This window comes from Camelus bactrianus, chromosome 4 (assembly GCF_048773025.1).
Source record: "Camelus bactrianus isolate YW-2024 breed Bactrian camel chromosome 4, ASM4877302v1, whole genome shotgun sequence".
Classification (NCBI taxonomy): domain Eukaryota; kingdom Metazoa; phylum Chordata; class Mammalia; order Artiodactyla; family Camelidae; genus Camelus; species Camelus bactrianus.
This window is the reverse complement of record NC_133542.1, coordinates 97629029-97656682: the sequence shown is the minus strand read 5'-3', so window position 1 is coordinate 97656682 and position 27654 is coordinate 97629029. Positions and strand designations below refer to the sequence as shown.

At 35.6% G+C, this 27654-nt stretch overlaps 1 protein-coding gene across 1 annotated transcript in view; it reads left to right on the top strand.

Moving 5' to 3' along the window:
* Positions 1-20833, top strand: part of LOC141577579 (uncharacterized) — a 91066-nt gene extending 70233 nt beyond the window's left edge. Inside the window, exon 9 of the mRNA XM_074363187.1 lies at positions 433-20833. The gene's annotated coding sequence lies outside the window, so the exon portion shown is untranslated. The remainder of the gene's footprint in view (positions 1-432) is intronic.
* The last annotated feature ends 6821 nt before the right edge of the window (positions 20834-27654 follow it).

Here is a 27654-nt window from a genome sequence, read left to right as displayed (position 1 = left end):
TTGAATGCTACTCAGTTCGCTACTCTTAACTGGAGGGTGGCAAAAGCGAAATCATTCCATCTCTTTAAAGTGGAAGCTTTAATGCACATTGCAAAATAGTTCAAGTTATTAAAGATGGCTATGAAACTGCTAGAATCTGTGTGATTTGTATTATATTACCTCTCCTGAAAGAAACTGTGACCAAACACAAAATCACCAGAACAGCCAATACGAGTGCCTTCTGTATCATCCATCCCTCTCCCAGGGGGTTTGAACTTTTCAGGAATGCATGTGACCGGTCATGAAACTCCATACTGACAAAGGTAGCTGACCCCTGTTTTCAAGTTCATGTCAAATTAAGTAATTAGGACTTGACAGACAAAGTGATTGTGAATATGCTGTTCCTCTGATGAAAAGCGATAGATTCTTCAACTATGTGTATTTACATTCCAGCCTCCTGTGGCAATATTTGGAGTCACACCCTGGTGGATTTGGATTACAGACAGCCCATACGATGTCTCATCCAACATTTCAAGGAGAACTTAAGCTATGTTCCCTAGAATGTAATGGGACAGTTATATTTATCTAAATAAGACTTCCCAGCATATAACACAGCTGCCTTGAAGCATGACGGCACCAACAGCATGCTCATTTTAGGTTTATACCAAGAAGACAGCCAAAGCACATGAAGACATTCTGCAGTGGCTACAGACTCCAGGGCTCCTGGAAAAACCACATGTGGTTTTGTATTAAGTTTCCAAGGAATGGTGTTGATTCTTGGAACCAAATGTTTTATTTCATTTTATTTTATTTGTGGTAATTATGTTTGTTTGTTTGTTTCTTTCTTTCTTTCTTTCTTTCTTTCTTTATGGTGCAGGTGCTGGGGATTGAACCCAGAACCTTGATGCATGCCAAGCAAGTGCTCTACCACTGAGGTATACCCTCCCACCCCCAAAAGTTGTATGTCTCATTGTCATAATTAAGTCTTCTGTGTAGAATGAATAGAATGTAAAATCTATACATGCTTTAAACTTCCTAAAGGTTGAATTTGCATCTATTTTACACATATTTTTGCAGTTAGTTTATTTGTCAACAATAGTAATTTTGTTTAACTTTTTTGTCCTATTTGTGGTAAACTCCAGAGGCATGGGGATCTTTAAATTTCTACAGGAAACTGTGCAGTTTATTTTACACTTTTCATTTAGGCCTGCGAGAAATATTTTCTCAGAAATGCTGATTAGCTACTTAGCCAAGTTTTTGTCGTTTAGAGATCTTCCCTGTTTTATTTTGTAATGACAGCTGTTATGAGATTGTCTCTGTTGATCAGTGGATGACTATAAACAAAGCAGAAACAATTGGCTCCTAAGGGTAACACCACTCACTTCTCACCATCTACTTGCTGTGTCTTAGCTCTACCAGTAACATAATGTTTTAAGGCTTTCTTGTAGAAGATTCTTATAGGTAGTTCTCTATGGATATTTATACATTTTCTTTGAATGTGCTTATGATCAATGTCAGAGGAAAAATTTTTATTTGTTATAAAACATAAGCAACAGCTATTAAAATTGAGAGCTAAGTAGTTTTTCCCAAAATAGCAGTTTCTAGAATTGCCAGGGGGGGATTTTGAGAAACAGCTCTCCTATGTCCTGCCCCAGACATATTAAATAACACACTGTAAGGCCTCAGAATCATAAAAAAAAAAAGCCCTTCCCAGTTTAGGGAGCCATTGTTTTAAAACGGGTGGTGATACCAGATTTGCCAGAGTAACAGAGAGATCTTTAGGTATTCATTCTTGTGTATTCAGAGGTCAAAATTCTAGACTCTGGGAGAAGCAAACTGAGGATCATGTCCTACTAATTAGGAGATAAAGCAGCAAATTAAAAACAAAGCAAAATGACTACAAAATAGTCAAGTTAATTGAACAATTTGAATCATAAATGTACAAGTTCTAAGAAATGTATATATTCTATGTAATTTACAAATTATAGTAAATCCAGCTATTTTAATCAAGAACAAGTCAAAACTGGTCACCAAAATAATAATTCTTTGCATTGGTATGGTGATTTGTTGTTTAAATATACTTTGATAAATAGAATCTCTTTTGTCTTCAAAACTGAGAGAGAGACAGGGAAGTGTCTGGTATTCTCATTTTGAGACTCAGAGTTCTTTCCAGGATTGCAGAGAATTGGAGCCATGGCACAGAAATCCCTGCATGCTGATCCAGTCAATCAGATCCCAAATTTGAGAGGCAGAATTTAGGAGGTTGCATTATCACTTATCTCATGTTATTTTAGGGTGAATGGAAGGATATAATGCATTTATTGTAAAAGTAAAGCTTTACAACTTAAAGGGGAGCTTTATGTATCTAGAAACTCTCATTCCTCAAAGGATTACTTAAGAGAACAATGCTACATCAATGTTTAGGTTGGGAGGGATATTAAAGTTCATTTAGTGTAGATCTCTAATTTTATAGATGAAGATCATAAGACTCAGAGACTTGTAGAGTTTGCCTAGTGATTCAAAGTTAATCTGACCAATTTTGGCAAAAAAGGACATCTTTCCTAAGTTCCATAATTATGGATTTGTTAAACAGTAAACTACATTGGTGAGTGATTTATGTTAGTTCAATTTGCTAATATGTTTAACTTTAAATTTCACTTTGCTTGCAACATAAAATATTTTGTAATGCTTTAAAATAAAGTAACCTCTTTATTCTCTAAATAAGTTATTGTAAAACTGTGATAAAATTGATAATTTTATGTCTAAGGAATTTCACCCTCACCCAAATTACAAGTTTGCTCTCTTTGTTTGAACACTAATAATGGCATTTTCAAAGGAGCAGCAAAAGTAAAATATTTTCTTTTAGTTTCTTTGTAAAGTTTAACCGTTTTTACTTTGCTATTATGGTAATAGCTAGAAAATTACATAAAACAATATTTTGAGGGCACATTCTCCTAGTTGATTTAAATCACTGTGCTAACTGAAAAGTTTAATATTTCAAAAACTCCAGAAGTTACTACATCGATCAGTATCTGATTTATGCATTGTGGATATAAAAATGTATTTAAGGAGAGGAAATTGATTCTATGTGCTTCTTATAATCTGAGAAGTTAGTGAATGTGGCAATATTTTAAAGGAGGGGGTAGAAAAAAATGTTCTGCTTTATAATCAAAATGATGTCTTCCTATTATGAGGTCATTATATTCTGGCACTGTGAAATTCTTACATGAAGATGTTAAAGTGGAAATAAACCCATAATCGTTTATAAAATATTTTCAGTATGACAATAATCTAAAAATATGGGGAAAATTGTCATCTCTGACTTAGGTCCAACAAGACTGGATAAAATGTGTGTTATGGTTCAATGCAAAATAAGCTTCTCCTGTCTTATCAGAAATTTTCTGTCAGTGAGTCTCTCTCCCTCCACTGATGTGAAGAAAGAAGTGTAGAGCCCTTAAAATTGTTACTAGGATGAGTGTGGCAGTTTGGGGATGAAGTTAACACTGCTGAAAGTAAAGAAGAAAGATGGAGAAAATCTGTGTCTTGATTGACATTCCGTTACACCTGAATCAAATCAGCTCCAAAGGCTGGTCTCTCTTTGCTTCTACTTATTAAAGCCAATTAATGCCCTTTATCTTTTTAAGCCACTTTGAGACAGGTTTTCTGTTGCTTATAAATGAATGCCCCTTAAAGGGCAGATCATTGTAAAACCTAAAATTGTACCTTATGCTGCTGTCATTGATGCTGTATTTTTCTGTGGATTTATATCCAATGATGTGAGTGTTGTAGAGCCTGAGGCTCTATAAGTGTATCCATTTATGAATCAAACAGACAAATAAACCCTAGGTATAAAAACAGCCTCCAAAGGATTATTTAAAATTCCCCTAGAAGCATCATGAGGAATAAATATTAATGCCTTTTAATAGCTTTATAGCTTACAATGTTGACAGGCAGCATCATGACGAGTTTTAAAGATGAGAGTAGATAAATATTACTCAAAAGTGTAAATTTATATCCATATCTACTCCAAAGTAATTTCCTAAAAATTGCATTTGTGTTCTAGTTACCTTCCCAGGGAGTGAATCTTTTCCTTGAGAGTATAGGAGTATAGTATGAAAAAGTTTGTCAAACTTTGTTTCTTTGTAGGAATCTTGGCTACTTGTGTATGACCTTTATTATTGGAAAACTTAAGAGAGATGAACTGTCTAGTCACTGGCTCAAAGCCATCTTTTTTGAGGTCATTTACATCTGTCTGTCTTAGAAATCAAGACATTTGTTGGGGTAGCAGTTTCTATGGGGAATTTATGAGCCAGGATGCAGCTTAAAACATGTAGTCTTTCTGAGGCTCAACTCCACCTCACCAGTTGATTGATAACCACTCTTTGCTCTGAAATGTGAGTGGTTTATATGTTACAAACCTTGGTTCTACACTTAGGACATAACAGCAAGTAGTGTCAGCCATCCATGAAGAACAGATCCTTATTTTATTTTTCCTCACTTCTCTTGATGTTTGTAAGTAATGACATGATTTCTGAAAGCTTCTAATAGCACTCGTGAGTTCCCCCAGGTTCCTTCATCCTTTCTCACTGCTATCGCCAGCCCGCAGTTCCCCTCAGCTAGTCTCTCATCCTGTTCTGACATTATTGAGACTAAGCTGTGCATACCCTAGAGTTTTGGCACGTTTTACTGTATCTGGAGGACTAGTGATGGTTGTGGGGCTTTAAAGTAGTCATCTACATGCGTTGTTGAGCAGAACTCTGGGACATGTGGGCATAGTAGAACACTTCCTAATGAAGAAAGATCTGAAATATAAGTTTGATTCAAAGTCAATGGATGAAATCCAGCCAATGGCGTAACTGGGCATAGAATAATACCACTTTCTCAAATATCCTCTGATCATGAGTCATAAATTTATTTTTGAACTCTAGGATAAAGGACTATAAAAAGAGAACAAGAACATTGAATTTCCTATGTTTGTATTCCCTTGGGAGAAAAAGTAGTGTAATATATGAATAGCATCGATGCCTATGGCTTCTAATCTGAAGGGGAACTGTGCTAGACTTCTTCCCAATGATTATAAGGTTTGAGTTTTATAAGTGAAAGTCATTAGTACCAATATTGACATAAGCAAAAGTTGGACACTGGCAGTCTTGGTGTACACGTTAGCCGACAGTGATGGTATTTCTGATAGACAACATCAGGGGCATTTGGGGCAATGAAAACCTAAACAAACCTAAACTGAAATTTAATACAGGCATACAGAAGAAATGGAAGTAAAGGATAGAGCTCATTTTGTGCTTGTGAGGATTGTGTTTTTGCAAACACAAGAAACAATCCTTAGGGACTCTGCAGAGAGTATAGTGAAAAAATGTTTATAGCTAATGCATGTGGAATACCTAGCATGTCCTCAACACTAGGCTAAGTTCTTAACAATGTTACAATAATCCTAGGAAGTAGGTGCTAAAATGATTTTCCCATTTCTCCAATAAGAATGACTGGATATTTTTTACCTTGTGCAAGATCACTTGATATCTGAGAGAGCTGGGATTAGAAGCAAGGCAGTTTGGCTCTCTATTTTTTAGACTTGTGTTTTTTAAAACCACTAGAATTCCAGTACTTCGTGGGTGTACTACCATGATACGAATTTTCCCCTCAAGGCAAAGGTGGATTTTGAAATTCAAGGTTGCTTAATGGGTGCACAATACAAGTTTAGGGGATTAAAAGGAAAAATGAACATACTTTTAGCCTGTGGGTAAGATATTACCTCTAACTTACTTCATCTGGTGTTATTACTGTAGTCCCACCAGGGTGATTTGAGTGTAACTCCCTTCCCTGTAGGCTGAAGGGTACATTTCTCCATTTATCAATTCAAAATTGTTGTATTAAATGTCTGCCTACCATATGCCAGACATTGTAGCGGGTACAAGGATTCAGTGAAAATGAAAGAAAGATAGAAGCTCTTCTAGAAAAATTACTTTCTAGCATGTAACTAGGAGCTAAAGGGTTGCGAATGGTGTTTGATTGGTTAGCAGCTTCAAAGAGGAGTGTTTTGAGGTGCTAAATATTTTGTGACAGCTGAGGAACTAGCAGAGGGAGACTTAAAAACTAATTAACATGTACTCCATGATCTGATGAACCTCCGTCTCCTTCTATTTCTCTCTCTGTTTCTGTGTCTCTGATCTTCTCTTCCTGTATGCATCCCCCATACTGCTCTCCTCTTTCACTGTTTTCTCTTAAAATGTAATCACATATAATGTAGCTAAATGAAGTATCCTTATTATTGTTTCTTTTCCCCATTGGTCTAGAAGGCTGAGGTACATAGAGAATTTTTTTTAAAAATTTCAACTCCAGAGTAATATGTCAGTCCTTTTGAAGAGAGGAGACCTCATTTTCAGCCAAGGGGCTACTGCCAAATGGCTGTGCATCCAGAAGGCAGTGGGAATGGGAAAAGGAGCAGGAATACTGGTGATCCCCCAAAGCCAATGGAGGTATCCGTAAGAGGAAGAGACAGCTTTAATCATATGTCAGTTGCAAAGAGAACTGAAGCCAAATTTCCACATTACCAAACAGTGAGAAAGTTCTTAACTCATTCGACTTCATTCCTCTTTTCCTTTGTATATTTTTCTGAAGCTAGAGAGGAAAGACCAATGATAATCTCCTCTCCCAACCAGGGGAAAGAGGGAAGTTCTAATATTAAGTCAGTATTAAAGTTTTGACTATTACACAGGTCAGGGCATTATAATGACAAGATTAAGACTGGATTGTGCAAATAAACATGATTTGAGAACATTTTATATTGTCAAAAAGTGATCAGAAATTTATGGGGTTATCTTCATCGTTGGGCAGGGAATGAGCCAGCCCAGAAGACCAAATGAAAGGGACAAGAAGACAAGCATAATTTTGCTTTCTGAAAAATTTACTTTAGAATTTTACTCCCTGCATTAAGAAAGCTACACTTGCACATATATGAGAATATCTCCAGGATGTATACTCGGAGCAGATTTGGTGAGTTATAAATTATTGACATGTTTTTTACATATGTACATATTTATATGTTATATATATATATATGTTATATATGTGTGTGTGTGTGCATATATATATATATATACTTTTAATATAATGCTAATTATTTCAAATCAGAATAGCCTTAACGTTTCTCTCAGCTTCATTAAACTTCAGCAGACTTCCTCCTGTGTCTCGGGCCCTGACATCTCTCTCACCCCCTCACCCCAGCCAGGTGGCCCAAACACAGTGGTCCTTCCCCTCCCTTATCTTACAGCATTTATTTAAGAAAACACATGCTTGTAAATCCTTTCTTTGCCTCTTGAGATGTCATACTTTTAGACATCCTCTTGCAAGTTGAACAGCCCAGGAATGTGTTTCTCAAAGACCTGAGAGCCCCTCTCTTTGGAAAGGAATTTTCAAGGAAGAGAGGGCACTATTTTCCAGTCCCTGTGGACCCCAACTTCAGGGGCACCTTGGTCCAAGTTGCAAAACTACTGTCCATCATACAAATAGAAGAATGCTTACTTCTCCTTTGGAAAAACTCAGCAAACACAGATGGGCCAGGATTCCTCTAATCACAGCTATGAGATCCTCTGCCACCCTTTGCTTCGGTGAGTTGAGTTCAGCCTGAACTCAGGCCTCTCTCTCCCACAGCAATAACTTTGAGTGAAGTCTTACATGTCTGTCTGACAGAGCAGTCACTGGTCCTGTAGATTTCTGAATTTCTCCTGGGCAAATGTTGTCAGGTCCATGTAGCCTAGAGCAGGATCTGCACAGGTTGGCCCATCAAGCAAGATACTGCCACTCATTGTCTTTTTTATGATCTAGGAACTGAGGAAGGCTTTTAAGTTTAAAAAAGTTGTTAAAAACAAAATGAAAGCAAAGAAAAATATGCAGAGACCACAGGTGGCCAGCAAGCCTGAACTATTTACTATCCATTCCTTTACAGGGAAAATGGGCCCACCTCTGCCCTAAAGCTAGGGGGGAAGCTTTTGGTGCCTGGTCAGCTTTCCCAGTGTACTCTCTGCCTGTAGGAATTTAGAAGCCCTGAGAGTTTTTCTCTTTTGAAGTGGTTTCAGTTTTCTTTCATCCAGGCTGCCAGGGCATTAGCCAATTCAACATTTTCAAAAACTCTGTAGCTGTTATTTTATATCAATTCTAGAGGTGCAGGGTGCATCAGACTTCTGTGTAACCACACCTTTAACCATCCTAGAACCTTCTTTGGCTGAGTGTATCTGAGGTGTTCATATTGATTCTTTCAGAGTTTTTTAGAAATGGGCTTTCGATTTATAATCTTGTTTTTGTCTTTTGCCTGAGGCCAAGTTTTCCTGGCCCTATCCCTACCCCCTCTTCCATATTTGGTTTCTTTCCTGAAGTTGATTTTGTGAGAAATAGTTTTATTTTCCATCCCTTTAATTTCTGGCCTGACTATGTTGCAGCAAAGAGTGTTACAGCTCAGTGTTACAGCTTAGTTGTGACAGCAACCTGGATCCAGGTGAGACAAAGCAGTACTTGGAGGGTTGGAGAACTCAGGTTTATTATGCCAGTGGGCCCAAAGGAGTTAATACTCCAAGCTCTGGACCCTGTCTGTAGGTTTACATAGGCTTTTATAGGCTGCTGGTCAAGACTTTGCAACATCATATGCAAATAAGATGTAACAAAAGTTGACTCATTAGGAATGAGCTTTGTAGAACTGGACCAGTCAGGAGTGATAGAAATGGACCAATCAGAAGTGACAGAAATGGACCAATCAGGAGTGAGCTCCATGCAAATGAAGTGCTATAAATGGACCAGTCAGGAGTTAGCTCAGGGAACCAATGGAATCTTAGGGTTAAGTTCCGCTTTCCTAGAAGCAAGCCGTTTTAGATGCAAAAAGCGTGATAATGCCACTGGGCCAGGGAACTGGATGGTGCTGGCAGGAGAGTAGTGGCCCTGCCTGAGGGTCCTGCTGATCTTTTTCATGGGGCTTCCCAGCTCAACTATATTCTCTTCAAATTCTGTTCCCAACTGGCCACTTTCTTTCTGAGCTCAATTCTTTCTTTTCAGTACCTTATCAAATGCATCCAATAACAACACACATTTTCAGAATCTTCTTAAAATTACCTCTTCCTACCCTTTTAAGGTCATTAGGTAGATTTTATTCCTTCCATGTTATCACAGGCAGTGGTTTTTACTAAGTGTTTTCCCACTCATATAGGTCACCATTTTTATAGTTGCTTTAACTGTTTCTTCAGTGCCTACCACTTGGTGTCAAATCCTTTGTCACACGTTTGAGAATTTTATTACCACAAGACCTCATTTCTAGTTACCAATCTCTGAGTTTATCAACTATTGTCATAACAATGCTGACTAATTACATGAAATTCAGTAGCTTGAAACAGCATTGACATATTCTTGGTGCAGAATCTATGAGTGAGATAAGATTGAGAGATTGACAGATTTTGGCTGAGTTTTTCCACTAGACTAGGCTGGGCTTGGTTCAGTAGGTTCTCCAAGACATCTTCTTGTGATGGATAGCAGAAACATAAAAATGCAAGTGCAGCTGCACAAGCACATGAAGGTCTCTAGTTGTATCATTGCCAATCACCTCTGGTCTAAGAAATTCCCATGGATGTGCCCAAAGGCCAAGGGGCAGAGAAATACACTCTAGAACAATAAAGTTATGGTTAAGGGTGTGAATATAAGGGAGAGTGAAAGACTAAGACCCATAATTCATTCTCCTACTGAAGGTAATTGATACAGAGTGCAAATAATGCAAACCCATTCCAACATTTATAGGTGGCTCTGAATAATGAATAAGAACATTCAGAAGAGAACTGGAAATCAATGTCATTTAAAAAAATATCAGAACTGAAAAAAGAAATGACACAGCTGTGTATTTCTGAAGTGCTTACCCTATTATACAATTAAATGAACTCAACTCAATCAAAAAAGAACTATAAAATATACTCCAGGAAAGGCAAAAATAGGAAATAATAAAGATAAAAGTATAAACGAATGCATTTGAACATAGAAAAGGGAATATATTGTAAACATGTCCTTGAACTTATTTTAGAAAAACATAATAGAAAAGTCCTGGCAGATCAAATTAAGGACAAAAGAGAGGAAGTGTAAATAAGTAAAAATTAGAAGTAGAAGGAGCACAGACATGTGCATTTAAAAAATGATTTTATTAAAATTTGATCTCAATAACATAATTACATAGTGATTATAGAGATTAGATTTCAAAAATATATGTTTCTTAAACTGGTTAATTATTAATTCTCTAGTAAATATTATGTCTTCAAGTATGAAGAAAAAGTGTAAAATGTCATGAAAATTTGTACCTCAAAGAATTCTTTTGACTTAACCATAATAAAACATCTAACTTTCATTGTTGATAAAGTGTCAACCTATGTGCTATATGCTTTGCATGATTAATATGTTATGTATCTCACAATATAATGGAAGTTGTATAATCCCTCTATGACAAGTGAGAAAACTAAAGTTCAGAAGGTAAAAAATTTACCTGAGTCTGCCCAGTTTGGCAGACGCGTTCGGGATTTGGATGGAGGTAGCTGGATAGAGAGCTTCTGCTTTTAATCACAGTGCCATTCCTGATTTTGGGGCACTTAAAAAATTTCTTTTTTACTTCTGAAGTTTTAAGAAAGCATAAAAGTGAAAAGTGTGAGGATGTAAAAGTTACTTTTCCTTTAGGGAAACGTTTCTAAAACACAAATTAAAAAATCCAATGTTGAAGTAGAAAAAAATTACAAAGGGTATATTAGATCCCTCGATTACTCTGATTTATCTTTTTATGTGAAATAAATGCAAACAACAAATACTGGTAGTCATTCCCAATGGAATTCTGGAGCAAATTTAATCCTTTTAACAAAGTACGCATTAAATTTGGCATCATTGAGCACCCTGAATATGGTGAAAGTAGCTAATGATAATTTGTTTTATGACAAAAATTAAAACTTAAAACAAATTGATTATATATCCTAAGTACAAAATTCCATCAAGAGTATAATACCCCATGCATTTACCAACATCACTTTTTTCCAGAGGAAAAGATAAGAAAAGAAACAGTAAGTAAGTACATTTAACATACATATCAATTTTATGAAGCTCCAGAATAAAAAAAAATTATTAAAATGTGAAAAATGTGTTTTAGAATTTTGGAACTACAAATAGTATTGATTAATAGCAGTTTAAATTTGGGTTACAGTGCTTTAGTGCAATTTTCATTGTTTGTAAATGTATAATTTAGAAATAGATGTAATCATTTTATATAAGTAATTCTATCTTCTAAGTAATTCTAATTTCTAATTAGAATTCTAAATTCTAAATTTTAAAACCACTGTTTCTTGATTTTTAAGTTGTAACACAGTATAGTAAACATTTTTGAGTCTGCAAAAAAAGTCTCTATGTCTGAAAAAATTGTGTTTTGCCTTATACTTACTGTAGAAAGATTAATATTTAATATTTTATAAATATTTAGATTTTTATGCAAACTTTTTATGTGTTTATATAAAGAGTACAGTTAGCAGGATCCTAAATGCCCTTGTATTCTGGAAAAGCCAAGATATTGCCCTCATAATGTTACCGTGTCCAAACTCGTTCTGCTCTCCACACAACAGGCCAATGAATCGGAGATGAGGTGCTGGGGCAAGGAATAGTGACTTTTTCAGAAAGGTGGCAGACTGAGAAGATGGCAGACTAATGTCTTGGAGAACCTTCTTACTCAAGTCAGAATTCAGGCTCCTTTTATACTAAAAAAGGGGAGGGGTGTGATTGGTTGTTGCAAACTTCTTGATGTAGGAATTCTTTGTTCTTGTAACTGTCCTCTTGGGTCAGGTCATGGTGCCCCTGTAAAACCTCTAACAAAATAAACGTTATTTTCTATTCTGGACCTTGTTATCTTTATATATGTGCAAAAGTATTAATATCCTTACAGGTCAGAGCCCCAAGAAAAGGCTCTCCTGTATATTTCAGGCTAAAGGCAACATTCTTTTACAAAAGGTGCAGAGCTAGCAAGACTAAGCCTAGAAAACAGGGCACAGGGTTAAAGCCAAAGAAACAGATTTAATATGGAGTCAGGTTTGTTCTTTTCTGTTACAGTAATTCTATCAGGGCACTTCCATTCATCAAAACACTCATATAAATATCATATAGTATTTATTGTCACTTATATAGGATACAAAAGCATGAACATAGACTGATAATATATACATGTAATTCATTATAGTGATTGCCTCCAAGGAGTTTCTGGAATTGGGGCAAATGTTAGTTTACTACCATTTATTGCTTTATTTCTTTATTACAAAATCAGTTTTAGGTATATACAGCACAAACTTAACATTTATCACCTCTCAGTTCTGTATTCACAGGTATATTTATATTATTATATGTACTGTTTTATATTAAAAACCTCAGTATAAAAAAAAGATGGTCCTTAATGTTTATAGGCAAAGAAAGAGTGACAATCTCTTCTCACTGTTTCAGTCAAGAAGAGGTTAACTGAAAGTTGGCTTCTCTTAGAATAGAAAGACATGAGGTGGCATGTTTGATTAGAAAACTGGTGCAACAGTAGAAATGAATTGTAGGTCAGTGCAATAGTCTTCAATGTGTAGGGATTAGAATTGAGACAGAACTGGGCTGATATACTGAATCTGTGGCTTAATCCTCTGTTATGTGGATCATGATACTTAATGACTTATTGTCCTATAATGTATTCTTTATACAATGAGAACCATGAAACCTACTATATATAGTTAGAATTAAATGAAATCATATATGTAATGGGTTTAGGACAATGAATGCAAAATATTATTACTTTGTTCCTCCATATTATTGCTCCATGTTGCCCCCAAGATTCTTGAGGGGTTTTCTTTGGCTTCTCTTACTTATCTCATCTATGTAGACACATGCATTAGTAGCTCATGTTTTTGTTGGCTGGTTCCTATTCTTCTTAATGGGAATAATTGTATTCCTTTGTAGAAATATGTTACAATTTGTTTATTCACTCTTCTGGAATAGGATTTGGGGATTTTTTTTTTTTTTTTAGCTTTGTCCCATTCTAAGTAAAACTGCTCTAAATATCTCATACTAGTCTTTTCATTGACACATATATTTATTCTCTTGGATAAATGCATAGGAATGTCTTTGTTGGTTTGAAACTTTGGGAGCTTCCTGGGGGAAATCTGAAACTGGCCCCATACAAAGAGGACAGGGACAAACCAAAGAAAGAGCCAGAGCACTCCAGATTGATAGGTAGCAAGTTTTATAAGCTATGGAACTTACATACGAGGCTTGTCTTGGGTGGCCACAAGAGGATTAAATCTCTGCACCCACCTGCCAGCATCTCAAAAGTTTGTATAGAGGCTTTAACTGGGTTCAGACACATATACCTTCCAGATGGTCTCAGCAACACATTACTCTCTTAAGGCGGTGTCCTTGAAAATGGGAAATGGTGGACAGAAAGTATTTTCTAAGTTCAAGGAACAGTGTGAGTAATATCCAATTGCCTGGGTCCAGCTCAGAGGTCAACCTACAGTCACATCCTCTAGTTGACCTCCTGCCACAGTCATAGCATTAAGTGTCTGTTTAAATTTCTAAGATACTTGCAGTTTTTCAAAATTATTGTACACTTTACACTCTCACCAGCGATGTGTGAGAGTTCCTGTTGCTCCACATCTGCTCAGCATTTTATGTTCTCAGTCATTTTAATTGTAGCCATTTCTGTGGACATGAAGTTGTATCTCACATTGTGACATTAATGATCATTTTCCCGTTGACTAATGCTGAGCATTTTCATGTGCTTATTGGACATACATATATATATATATACATATATAGATATGTATAAATATATACATGTACATATACATATATAAATATATACATATAAAGATATATACATATAATTAAAAATACACTTATATATATTTATTTATATATATAAATATATATAAAATATACTTATAAATATAATACATAATAATATAACATAAATATATAAAACATACAATATAAAGTATAAAAATAAATAATAATATAAAATATAACATATAAATTTATATAGATAAATAAATATCTAAATATATATAAAGTGTTCAAGTCTTCTGCTTATCTTTTCCATTGGGGTTGTTTGGTTTTTATTATTGATTTTTATCAGCTATTGATAAAATCTGATATATCAGGTATTAATATATTTTGAACAGAAGTCCTTTGGTATGTTTATCAACTGTGAACATTCTCTTCTATTCTCTGGTTGCCTAATCATTTTCTCAATTATATTGTTTGAACAGGAGAAAGTCACTATTTTGACGTAGCCCAGGTTATCAATTTTTTTTTATGGTTAGTGATTCATATGAACTTTCTCTGTCTAAAAAAGATTTTGCTATTTAAATTTAGAGTCCATACTCCAATGATTTTTTCTAGGGGCTTTTAGATTTCACATTTAGTTGTACATCCCAAATTGAATTATTTTTATTTGTTTATTTTTTGAGAAGTAGCTGTCATGAGTCATTTCATTCCATATATGTAGCAATGCCAGGAACATTTGTGAAAAACTTTCCTTTCCCCACTGAAGCACCTTGGCACCTTTGTAAAGAAAACCTTAATTGTATATATTTGGGTCAACTACTAAGCTTCTATTTTGTCCCATGGTTACATGGAGAGAGGAGGGAGGAGAGAGGAGTATCACTCTAAATGAACAAACTCGTTATGCATGAGTTGACACTTTTACTTCTCTACCTTCCAAACTTTAGGCATTTTGTTTTCTAGCTTTGTTCAAAGTCTAGGCCCTCTAATAGGATATTGAATAGAATTAGTGAGAGCAAACATCCTTGCTTTTTTTTGCAATATTTGGGGAAAAGTTTAATTTTTACCATAAGAAGTGAGTGATGTTACCTCTAGGTTTTCTGTAGATGCTCTTTATCATATGTAGCTTCCTTCTTTTCTTAATTTTCTTACTACCAAGAATGAATGTTCTCATAATTTTTTCCTATGATTGATCTCCTTCATTTTCTCTTTTAATTTGTTAATAGGGTGAATTGCAATGACTGATTTTCAAACATTAAATTATCCTTTGACTCCTGGGACAGCTTTATTATGACACATTATTTGCTGTATAAATTGTTAGATTCCATTGCTAATATTTTATGGAGGATATCTTTGTTTATGGTCATGAGGGATGGCCACTTGTAAACTGATTATGTGATTTGATGTTTTGTTTTCAGTGCTCTGTTGGCCCTTAAAATGAGTTATTTGATCCCTCCTTTCGTATTTTTTGAAGCATTTGTTTAAGGTTGGGATTATTTCCTCTGTGAAAAAATTCTGTACTGGGATTTTCTTTGTGAGAAATTTATTGATTCTGTATTTAATTTCTTAAAAAGATTTTGTAGTTCTCCTTGTATCCATTACGGTAAGTTATGATTTCTAAGGGATTTGTCCATTTCATTTAATTTGTTGAATTTATTTTTTGAATTTAACTCACTATTCTTTTTAAATTCTGCAGGATCTTTAATAATGTTCTCTCTTTTATTTCTGATAATGTTAATTTGTGTCTTTCCCAGACATATTAAGGCCTTGTCAATTTCTATTCTCTAGGAAACACATTTTGTCTTTGTTGATCCTTTCTACTATTTATCTATTTGCTTCTTGACTTATTACTTTTATTGTGTTCTTCCTTATACTCACTTTGAGTTTATTTTTCTCTTCCTGCATTATCTTCTTGAGGTAGAAATGTAGATAATTAGTATTAACACTTTCATCTTCCCTAAGCATATAATGCTATAAATTTCCCTCTAACCAGTGTTTAAGCTGCATCCCACAAATTTTGGCCTGTTGTATTTTCATTATCATTTACTTTAAACTATTTTCTATTTTTCTTGTGATTTGTTTGTTGACCTATGTGATATTTGGAAAAGAATTGTTTCACTTGTGAATGTGACTTTCTTCATAACAGAACATATTTCTGTTTTATGGATTTCTCATTTAATTCCACTGTGTTCAGACAAAATAACTTGCTAGAATGAGCAATTTTGACAGTTGTTGAGAATTATTTTTTGGCCCCCTCATTATGGTCCTTTGTTATAATCTTTGAAAAAATGTGTTTAGTGCATTTGTTGTGTACAGTGTCCTATAAATACCAATTAGGTCAAGTTAATTGGTAGTGTTTAAATTGTCTAAATTTTAGAAACTCCTATCTTACATAATAGTTTAACCAAATTTTGTGTACAGTTTTAGGAGTCGGGGTCACAGACTCGTGGAAACACATACCTGAATTGTGATTAGTAGATGATGTGCCCTCGTGGTGCCAGCCAGTCAAATGTTGCATAGATTAGTTGCTGGCTGATAGCTGTTGTACAGATGTACTTGCTGAGAGGGGTGTCCTGCCTCTGTCCAGGGTACTTTTTCTGAGAAAGCAGGTGGTTCATAAGTTGACAGCGCTTGATCATGGTGTGACTATCTGTTTATCATTTAAAATTCTCCAGACCAGATGATTTTCACAATGACCTCATCAGGTAATGTCAGGAGGATCCCCTGCTGGGAAGCAAGTCCCTGGATGCAGAACAAGTTTACCAGTTTGCCCTCAGTGAGTGTCAGAGCAGAACAGTGAACCAAAGTTACGTGAAGGTGTGGAGCCAGCCAGCAGACCTGTGTGATGCTCTTTTACCTACACCATAACTCGAGCTGGAAGCAGATTTGTTTCCACTTGAACCCCTGGTTAATGAGAGAAAGTGTACCATATTTTGCCTAATGGTCTGTCATTTTATTAATTTGATTTAGAAGTTTTCTTTACTTCTGTGAGTACATATGGGGAGGACAGTTGAGGGTAGAGAAGAGCAGGCAAATGTTCAGTCTTCCATTGCAAACCAGATGCTGCCTGACTGGAAGGGAGAAATATATAAATTGTTTGGCTAATCCCTGCCAACAACCTAATGTCCACCCATGAAAAGCAAATCGGTAGGTCATGTCAGAACTGATATTTTTGTTTCCAACCTTATCTTTTGTTCACCCATCTCAGGGATTTTCAATATGTTTTTCAACAAGAAAATTGTCCCTGGTAAGCCTCAGCTGTTTCCCAAAATGCCCAATAAGAAATAAATGGTAATTTATGTTTAGTAAAGCCTGTGTGCTTGAAGGTCTCTGAGAGGTTTCTGTATAGTAGAAGATGACAATGGAATCTGATTCTTTTCTTAACACTTACCCACTTTAAATAGAAGTGATTCTAAATTCACTCCACAATTCCCTGTGAACTTAATCAAGATGTTCTGAATATAATGGAACATAATATTGAAGGGAAGAGAAGAATTAATAGTTATTGAGAAATTTAATCCATTTTTAACTTCAAGGCAGAGAGCAGAGTCTATGCCAGGCTCTGTGTTCCAAGTTGTTCCTACATTTCCTCATTCAGTCCTGATAAAAATCTTGTAAGATGAGCAGTATTGGCCCAATTTAGAGAAAGTGAAGCTGAGTTTCAGATGAAGTCACTACCTGCTCTAGGACTCTGACCAGTAAATACAAAATCAAAGATGCAAATTCAATTCTTTGCTGTTCCAAAATATGTATTAACTCTTCCACTACACCATATTAACTCCTTTCCTTTCTTTTCTAACTCCAGAAACATTATTACTATATTAGGCACTATACTGGCTTATTAGATGTATTACATTTAATTGTGTTTAAATGTAATGCAACAAAAATAATCTAAAGTGAAACTTCTGATATTCAAATAAATATTTTCTCTCTGGGAGAAATAGTCTAAGAGATATGTGTAACATTAAAATATAATAAGAACTATTAAGATATTAATGACATACTTTTAAGTTATATGATACTAACCAGTGACAACTCATAAATTTTCTCCTTTCTGTAAAAGGTGGTGACCTAGATTTTTAAAATCCCTCTAATGGCCTTCCTATAACTTCCAAATTTTTGTTTTCTTACAGGTTTACATTTATAATATTCTGAAAATCATAATTTCCTTATTTATTTGGTAATAAGATTAGTTCTATTTTTAACGGATTCAGTATTCATCCCTGGTCATTTATAGAGTTCCTAAACATGAATTTTAATCAGCTGAATTCTATTTTTTAATAAAACTTTAAATTTTGAGGTAACTGTAGGTTCACATGCACTTTCAATAAATAATGCAGAATGATCTCAAGTACCCTTTCCCCAATGTCCCCCAATAGTAGTGTTTTATAGAACGTAGTATAATATCACCACTAGGATGATATGATACAGTCAAGATACAGAGAATTTCCATCACCACAAGAGTGCCTCACGTTGCCCTTTTATAGCCACAACCACTTTCCTCTGACCCCACCCCTACTTAACTGTGGCAACCACAATCTTCTCTCTGTTTCTATAATAACATCCTTTCAAGAATATAAGAAATGTCAAATTACTCCTCCTCCCGACTTCCTTCTAGGCTCTTTAAATTACAGGATGATGAGAGCAGAGAGGTGGGCTAAACTGGGACTGGGAGGCAAAAAAGATTTTTAATGGAAAGGTTTAAGGACATATTTGTAGATGTACATGCAATTGTCAACATAATACAGGGAGATCCTGTATACTTTGTCCAGTTTCCCCCAATGTGACAAAAAATTGTTTTAGGGACTGTAATATAATACCACAACTAGGATATTGACATTGATACATGCCATCAATGGTATTTTGATTTCCCCAGTTTTACTTGTACTCATGTGTGTGTCTGCTTGTAGGTTCTACACAGTTTTACCTCAGACCTGGGGCTTGTTCAGCTTTTGAAAATAAGTTGTTGTATGTCTTTTGAAAATCTGGGAAGTTTTCAGCAGTTATTTCTTTGCATACTTTTTAAGCCCCATTTTCTTTCTCCTCCCTCTGAGACTGATACCAAGAATTTTAAATATTCTGTTACTGTTCCATCATTCCCTGAGGCTCTGTTATTTCTTGTTAATCAGTCTTTCATCTGTCATTCAATTGGGTAATTTTATTGTTCTCTATTCTGCTTAATTGGCTTGTTTTTTGTTCCCTCCACTCTGATGTTTAGTGCATCTATTGCATTTTTAGTTCAGCTATTGTATTTTAAGGTCTAAAATTTTCATTTGGTTCTTCTTTATGCTTTGTATTGCCTTTCTGAGGCTTTCTATTTCTTTGCTGAGACTTTCTAGTTTTTCACATGTTTGAAATATATTCCTCACTATGTTGAGGCATTTTATGATGGCTGCTTTAAAACATTTGTCAGATAATTTTAACATCTCTGTCATATTAGTGGTGACATCTTATTGTTCTCTATTCATCTTGTTTGAAATTTTTCTGGTTCTTGGTATTATAATTTTAAAAAAATTGAATCATGGGTATTTGGGGTATTATGTTAAACTCTGGGTCTTATTTCAACTTTGTATTTTAGCTGGCTTCCTCTGAAATTGCTTTAACAGGGAAAGAGTGGGCTTTTACTGCAAGAAGTGGGTAGAAATCCAGGCTTCCTACTTGGCCTTCCTTGACACCCAAGGATATTCCTTGTTGCTGCTCAGCGTGGGAAGAAGTTTTGGCTTCCCAAGGGGCTTCCATAATACTTCTATGGCTGGGAAGGGTAGGAGTGCCTGGTTACTGCTCCTCACATGGTCTCAACTGACTGATACAATGGGGCCAGAGTGTCTTGGTTAGTGCTGAGTGGTGGTGACATTCCTTAGTTTCCACCAGGCCACCTCTGTTACTATCACCATGTCGATGGGAGTGGGTGCCCTGTTACTGCCTTCTGTTTTCTAATATAAAGTGTTAATGCCTCAAATATTTTTTTCCACCTTAAGAATTTTACTAGAACAAATCTCTGGGGCACTCTTTCTGAGAAATTTTCTCTGGTACTTAATGTGAAATTTCAATATGTAAGTTCTAGAGGTGATTTGGGGGTGGATGGAATGCTATGGTTTTTAAGTATTTATTCTGTTTCATTGCTTTTTTTTTTTTTCCTACTGATACTTACTGAGTACTACCCTTATACATGTATGTCTAACTTCTCTATCATTTTCTTCAGTATCATTTGGATCCGTTCATATCTTTTTGTTTTTAAAGATAATTTTCTTAGACAAAAATTGTTTTAGGTTCACGGTAAATTTGAAAGGAAAGTCCAGAGATTTGCCATATACTTCTTGTTCCTACAATGCAAAGCCTCCCCTGTTATAAACAGCCCCCACCAGAGTGGCACATTTGTTGCAGATGATGAACGTACATTGACATGTCATAATCTCCCAAAGTCCATAATTTACATTAGGGTTCACTCCTGGTGTTTTACGTTCTATGTGCTTGAACATTATTTAATGACTTGTATTGATCCTAATGGTATTATACAGAGCACGTTCATCATCCCCCCAAATCCTCTGTGCTCCACCTATTCATCCCTTCTCTCCAACCGCTGGCAACCACTGAATTTTTTTACTGACTCCATAGTTTTGCTTGTCCAGAATATCATATAGTTTTGATAATATAGTATATAGCATTTTTAGATTAGCTTCTTTGATTTACTAATACACATTTAAAGTTCCTCCATGTCTTTTCATGCCTTGATAGCTCACTTCCTTTTTAGAACTGAATAATATTCCATTGTCTGAAATGTACTACATTTTATTTATTCACTCACCTACTAAAGGACATCTTGGTTACCTCAGGTTTTGGCAATTATGAGTAAAGCTGTTACACACTCCCACAGCTAGGTTTTTCTGGGGATGTACATTTTCAACTCCTTTGGTTAAATACCAAGGAGGACTATTGCTGAAATATATGATAACTGTATGCTTGGTTTTGTAAGAAACCCCCAAACTGTCTTCCAAGTGTGCATCCCCATTATTAATGAATAAAAGTTCCTTTTGCTCTGCATCCTTGTCAGCATTTGGTGTTGTCAATATTCTGGATTTTGTCCATTTTAATATATGTGTAGTGTTATCTCATTGTTGTCTTCATTGCTTTTTGCTTTAAATTTTTTTTCTCTGCATCTTTTATTCCTTTAAGGTCTATTTGTTTTCTATATTTGTTCTTTTCATCTTAGTTTAGATTTCACACTTAAATGATTTTTACTTTTGTGAAAAAGAAATTTTTTTTCTAGAAGACCTTTAGACTTACTAATTTTAGAACTTAATTTTAGAAAAATTAAAAAGATAGCACAGTTTCCATATGGCCCACACTTAGTTTTGCCTATTATTAGCATCTTATATTATGTGGTGCAATTGTTTAATGAATGGACCGATGTTGTAACATTATTATGAAGTCAAGTCCATATTTTGTTCTAGTGTCCTTTTCTGTTCCATGATCCCCTCCAAGATTACATTTAATCATCATGTCTCCTTAGGTTCCTCTTGGGTATGACAGTTTCTCAGACTTTCCTTTTTTGGATGAACTTGACAGTTTTAAAGGGCACTGGTCAGGTCTTTTGTAGAATGTCCCCTTTTTTGGACATTCTTATTCTCAGACAGGGTTATAAGTTTTGGGGAAGGAGCAGGCTACAAAGGATATGTGTCATTTTCTTCATAAAAAATCAAAAGTACATACACTAAACATGACTTTACTGTAGATGTTTAGCTTGACCATCTGGCTGAGATAATGTTTGCCAGTTTTCTCCAGTAACGTTAGTTACTCTTTCTCCCATCCTCCACCCTTTCCTTACTAGACTATCTGGAATGGAGTTACTGTGCACAACTCCCACTTACGGAATGGGAAGTTATGCTTCACCAACTTTAGGGCAGATCATTTACATAAATTATTTGGACTTCTGCACAGATTTGTCTGTTTGCCTCATTTATTGAATCATTTACTTAGTATGGACTCATGGATATTTAGTTTATACTTTGGACTATAAAATTATTATACTTTCAAATATTATTTTCACTAAGTACTTTATTTTTTAAATTTTCTCTTTTAGATTTTTCATTATTTTAAATTTCTATCATTTAACATTTTATAGCTTGCTGATTTGTTTTATTCTTTGAAATTTCTATAATTTTTCTCATTTTCTCATAGCTTATTTTGAAACATTAACTTAGTAATTTTTAACCTGCTATATAGGTAGATGTTAATGGCATGCTTTCCTTATGTAAAGTGATATAATTCCTCTCCTTCTTTTCTTTTTTTAAATTATAACAGCTTTGCATGAGATTCTGTTTCATACCTTTTCTGTGACACATCTGTAGGAGAAACTGTTACCGAGTCCAGACACATTCTGCTTGACACACGACAGGCCAGTAAATCGGGAGACGAGATGTTGGGGCAAGGAACAGTGACTTTATTCGGAAAGCTGGCAGACTAAGAAGATGGCAGACTAATATCTTGGAGAACCATCTTACTCCAGTCAGAATTAAGCCTCCTTTTATACTGAAAAGGGGAGGAGGTGTGATTGGTTGTTGCAAACTTCTAGGTGTAGGAATTCTTTGTTCTTGCTGCTGTCCACGTGGGTCAGGTCATGGTGCCCCTGTAAAACCTCTAACAAAACAAATGTTATTTAATATTCTGCATCTCGTTATCTTTATATATGTGCAAAAGTGTTAATACCCTTAAAGGTCAGAGCCTTGAGAATAGGCTGTCCTGTATATTTCAAGTTAAAGGCAACATTCTTTTACAAAAGGTGCAGAGCTAGCAAGACTAAGCCTAGAAAACAGGGCGCAGGGTTAAAGCCAAAGAAACAGACCTAATATGGACACAGATTTGTTCTTTTCTGTTAAAAAATGATCATATTGCAGTTTTAGGGACTGGAGGCAAACAAGGATATTTACTGCAGTTTCACCCTGCTAGAGCCCCCTCTTCTGTTGTTTTCACCAGCTAATCAAAAATAAGGCCTCTACTTGCTGAGAACCTCCTCCACAGCTCCCCCCCGGCTTCAGCCCTGCCTCCCCTTATCTGACTCTTCTCTGTCCTCTGCCCCTATGCGCCCTGACCTGATCAGTTTGGATTCTATATCAGCACTATCTCTTCAATATCAAAAGGGGGCTTCAGTGGGTTGGTTTCTAGATTTCACAGGGTACAGACCCCCAGATAACCTTACCATTTTCAGATGTTCACATGGTTCGGTGGACTCTCATCCAATTTGGTGGTTCCCACGTGACCCTCCAGCTTTTGCTTCCTTTTTTTGAGAGGGACTAAGAAGCTTTGCAGCGAGTACCTGATAATGATTTGGGGTTTTCTGGATCTAAGGTTTGTCACTAGGCCCTTTGTTTTCCCTTTACTTTCTCTTATACAGTTTCTGATGTTAAGCAGGTAGTTTAGTTGTTGTTAGTTTGTCTTCACCCACTTTTATTTGTTTTTTTAATGAAGTAAAATATACATGTAACTGTGTAAGTCTAAGTTGTACAACTTGTTGATTTGCTACATTTTTATATTACAGTGTGATTACTGTCATAGCATTAACTTATATCTCTATCACATTATGTAATTATTCTTATTATTATTATTTTTGGTGGTGGGAATAATTAAGATCTAGGCTCTTAGCAACTTTGCAGTTCCTAATACAGAGTTATGGACCATAATCACTCTGCTGTGCATCAGCTCTCCAGACTTATTTTTCTACTAGTTCCAAGTTTGTATCCTTAAACAAGGTATCTTGAGATTCTTGAAGTTAACTTATCACCTTAGTTACATTTCTGAAAGAATTTCAAAAGATGCAAATTGCCCATTTATGCCCTAACTATCCTCCCACTATCCTACTTTTATTTAAATTAGATTTTTCACACTGTCTCTTTTGCTCACCTCTGACTTATTGTCCATATATTTCTACATCATATTTTAATTACTTTTAATTCCGTCATCTCCCATCATTTTTCTATCACACGTCATCTTTAATAAAATAGAATTCTAGGATCTAGCCTGATGTGATTAAGAAAAAAATAATGTATATAAAAATCATTTCCTCCTTCTAGTGCATGTGTTTGTGTGAGGATAATAAATAAGATGTGTGATAAGCACCTTGAGCAATTTGAGGAAACATGCAAAGATAATACAGAGGCAACAACATATTTATGTATTTGTTTATTTATACTTTGTAGCTTCTTCCAAACAAAGGCGAAGAGGTTGGATTATAGTCATTTTAATTACGTTGCATCTTTCACTACTTTCAGATTTGCTAAATCATGAATTCTGAATCCTTGCAGAAAAAGAGAATGAAGTATAAAGCCCCTGTATACTTGACAATCTATTTCCATCCCTTTCTTTTCTTTTTTCTCCTTTCTCTTCCCCTTCCTTCCCTTTGCACTTTCCTACTATGTTTCTTTCTTTTTTTCCTCCCTCCTTGTCTCTCCTCTGGCTGTGAAGGACTTAACTGACACATGATTACTGATGCTTCGAATCTAGTATAACATAAAGTTTGGGGAAATAATAAATGCACCTAATCACAAAATAGGGCTCCGATTCTATCCTGGTGGTCTAAATCTTTTAAAAATGAAATTCAACAGTTTCAGATGTGAGAAGGCAAACTAGAACATGATGCTAACTGCAGAAAACGTAGGAAGAGAGTAAAAGGCTCTCAGCAGCAGTGTTTTAGTCCGTAGTGACTATAATTTCAGTCAACAATATGAAATGCCCACTGAAGTGCTAAACACCTGAGCCTGCAGTGATTACAGGGAAATTAAGGGGAAAAAAGCCCCACACACTTTAGTCTAGAGTGAGACTGTGATATTGTTTTGCTGTGAAGACATAATTTAAGTATTGTTTGTACTTAGTGCTTCACTCTAACAAGGTTTTATTCCTGCCAGATGTGTTCTAGTCAGAGAGACTAGAATGGTGGAGATGCTCACAACTTTTCAATAAGAGTTAGTACCCCGGCTGGTAGCTTGAAGAAGAATATTGTGAATGTTTTCCCCACGTATTGATAGTGTTATTGTGTAGAAGAATTACCTAAGTTCCCCAGTGGAGGATTCACAAAGTGCGGGTCAATATGAGAAAGAGTTCAGATGAGTATATGAGGCTTTTATCAAAACCAGGCAAAAGACAGTAAGGGCTGCCTCAGGGGTGCTGAGGGATGTAACCCACATTTCGAGGACCACTTGGCAAAAATTTTATAGAATATTCTACAATTTCAAAGATGACTAGGTTTATATGCCTTTTAGAATCTCTTTAAGTTAGAATGCCTGTAAGTTTATGAAAGATTCAGCTCGCCTGCAAATAATGACAAGTATTATCCCTGACTTAAATTTAGAATGCCTGTAAGTTTATGAAAGATTCAGCTCGCCTGCAAATAATGACAAGTATTATCCCTGACTTAAATTCAAATAACATCTTTAAAAAGGAAGTGATTTATACTCAATTATACTTTGAATTATACTTTGAATCCAACTGGGAAAACTATTAATTAAAATATAATTTAGCCCCTATTTGCATTCTGTTCTAGTGAGATAATTAAAATTAACATACAATCCCTGATAATGGGGGAAAAAAGTTGCAAGAGATTGAAATATATGTTACTGACCTCTCACTATCTCATGGCTTTTATTCATCAATAAATAATCCCAAGCTGGTCCTGCCGTCTTTGTGATAACACCATGTAAGGAGCATACAAACTAATATAATAAGCTATAAGAAGAACTGTTGCTTTTGCATAAAAGGAAAAATTAAGAAGCATCTGAAACAGAGAGGAAGGAGCTGCACAGATTAATTCTTGCTCCTTTCCCAGTAGTAGCTGTGATGAAATATTGACAAAACTCTGCACATTGTCACTGAGAGAGAAAAACTGGTAGATCACCTTTATTGTTTCCTTTCCTGAAGGGGGAGTAAAAAAGATGGCTGCAGTTCCTCCGGCTAAGGTACTGAGTTCTTATAAGGACATTTAGCAGAATAGTAGGACTTTAGGTTTTCAAACTGCAACCTCAGTTTCCTGCTGTTTCTTCCTCTACAATTCCCCCAGGGTATAGAATAGCTGAAGAGCAGAAATCATCTAGAGTTCTCGAACTTTATGTCTGAAGAAAAAAACAAAATTCATATAAGAAGAGATCCAACAAGATTCATAGGGAGAGACAGCTGCGCATTATGAAAAATATAGAAACAGCATAATTCAGAGAGAAAAACTAAAAGATAAAGCTATTCAATGGCCAATGTTTTTATACAGAAGAAAACAACTCAATCCAGAAAATAAAGCTTTCCCAATCACTTACTGATACAGTGCAACTAAATAAAAACACAAAATCTGTGAAACATGACCTCAAAACTAAGGAAAGGAGATAAAACAATTTTGTGATGTATGAGAAAGAATAATGGCCCCTGAATGATGTCTGTGTCCTGATCTCTAGAATTTGTGAATATGTTAATTGATATGCCAAAAGAAATTTTATAGATAGGATTAAAATTAAGGAGTTTGAGTAAAAGAAATCCTGGGTTATCTGGGTGGGCCAGATATAATCACAAAGGTCTTTATAAGGGAAAGAGAGTGGTAGGAGAATCATAGTTAGAGAGAGGGACTGGAAGATGCTATGCAACCATCTTTGAAGATGGAGGGAACAACAAACGAAGGAATGCAGGTGGCCTCTAGAAGTTGGAAAATGTAAGGAGACATCTTTCACTACTGCTTCCCAAAGGAATGCAGTCTCCTGACCCACTTAAACTTCTTACAGAATTGTAAGAAAGTAAATTTTTGTATTTTAAAGCCCATAAATTTGTGGTGATTTGCTAGAGCAGAAATAGAAAGCCAATGCAAATTATAGGAAACAAATATTGCTCACCTTAAAAAAACAGAGGACATGTAAACATTAAATTTAAAAAGAATTCAAGAAAATAGACACTGCTTCAAGTTGGTTTATTAAAAAGAAAGCAAAGTAAGAGATAACCTTAATCATAGATATGAGTCAAGAACAAATAGTTAAACAGATTAAGAGATAAACATGACAAGTAGAAATGAACATAGGAAAAATGGTTTTCCTGATGAAAACATTCAACAAATATATACAGAATTCTGAAAGTATGACACAGTTTTCATTTGAAGGTGAAGGGCATAGGTGGACATTCTCAAACGTGGTCCACAAGCTCTTTTGGAAAATAATTAAGTTAAAATGGAACTTATAGTTCCCCTTTTAGGAAGAGAGAGCTATATTTCTTCTGTTCAATAAAACTAAAACCCTTGGTTATTGTATAAAACAAACATAAGTAGACTTTGAAAGATGGAGAGAGCAAGGTAGACTGGCTGGGACCTCAGGATCCAAAGGATGACTTAGTGGTGAGTTCTCAGGGTTTTCTTTTTGCCTTAAATATCCCAGATGTGGAGCTAAAGAAGGTGGCAACTCAGAAATGCCAACAAATACTTACAAAAAAAGCCTCAACAAATGCCTGCTCTCCCCAGGAAATGAGTTAGGACAGGGGCAACCTTGCAACACAGAACACTTTTAAACAACAACTACTCAACTCCAGCCAAGCGCCACAAAAAAATCTGTGACCCTCCTCCCACGTGCCCTGCCCCCACCGGCCAAGACCAGGTGTGAAGCCCAGACTTCCACCAGCGTCATGCTGGAAGTGGGCACCAGAAGCTCTCAAGCCGACCAGTTGGTGTCAGAGGGAGCCAAGTAAGAGCCAGGATTTCATCCCCGTCAGCAAGAAGTAGCACTCCTCTACCTCCAGTAACAGTGGAAACCTCTTGGAAAGCCTGGAATGCAAGGGGAAAAAAAAGAATGCTACTTAAGATGTTCAAATAAATAAAATGTCATCCAAGAATTTCATATCCAGCAAGTCTAT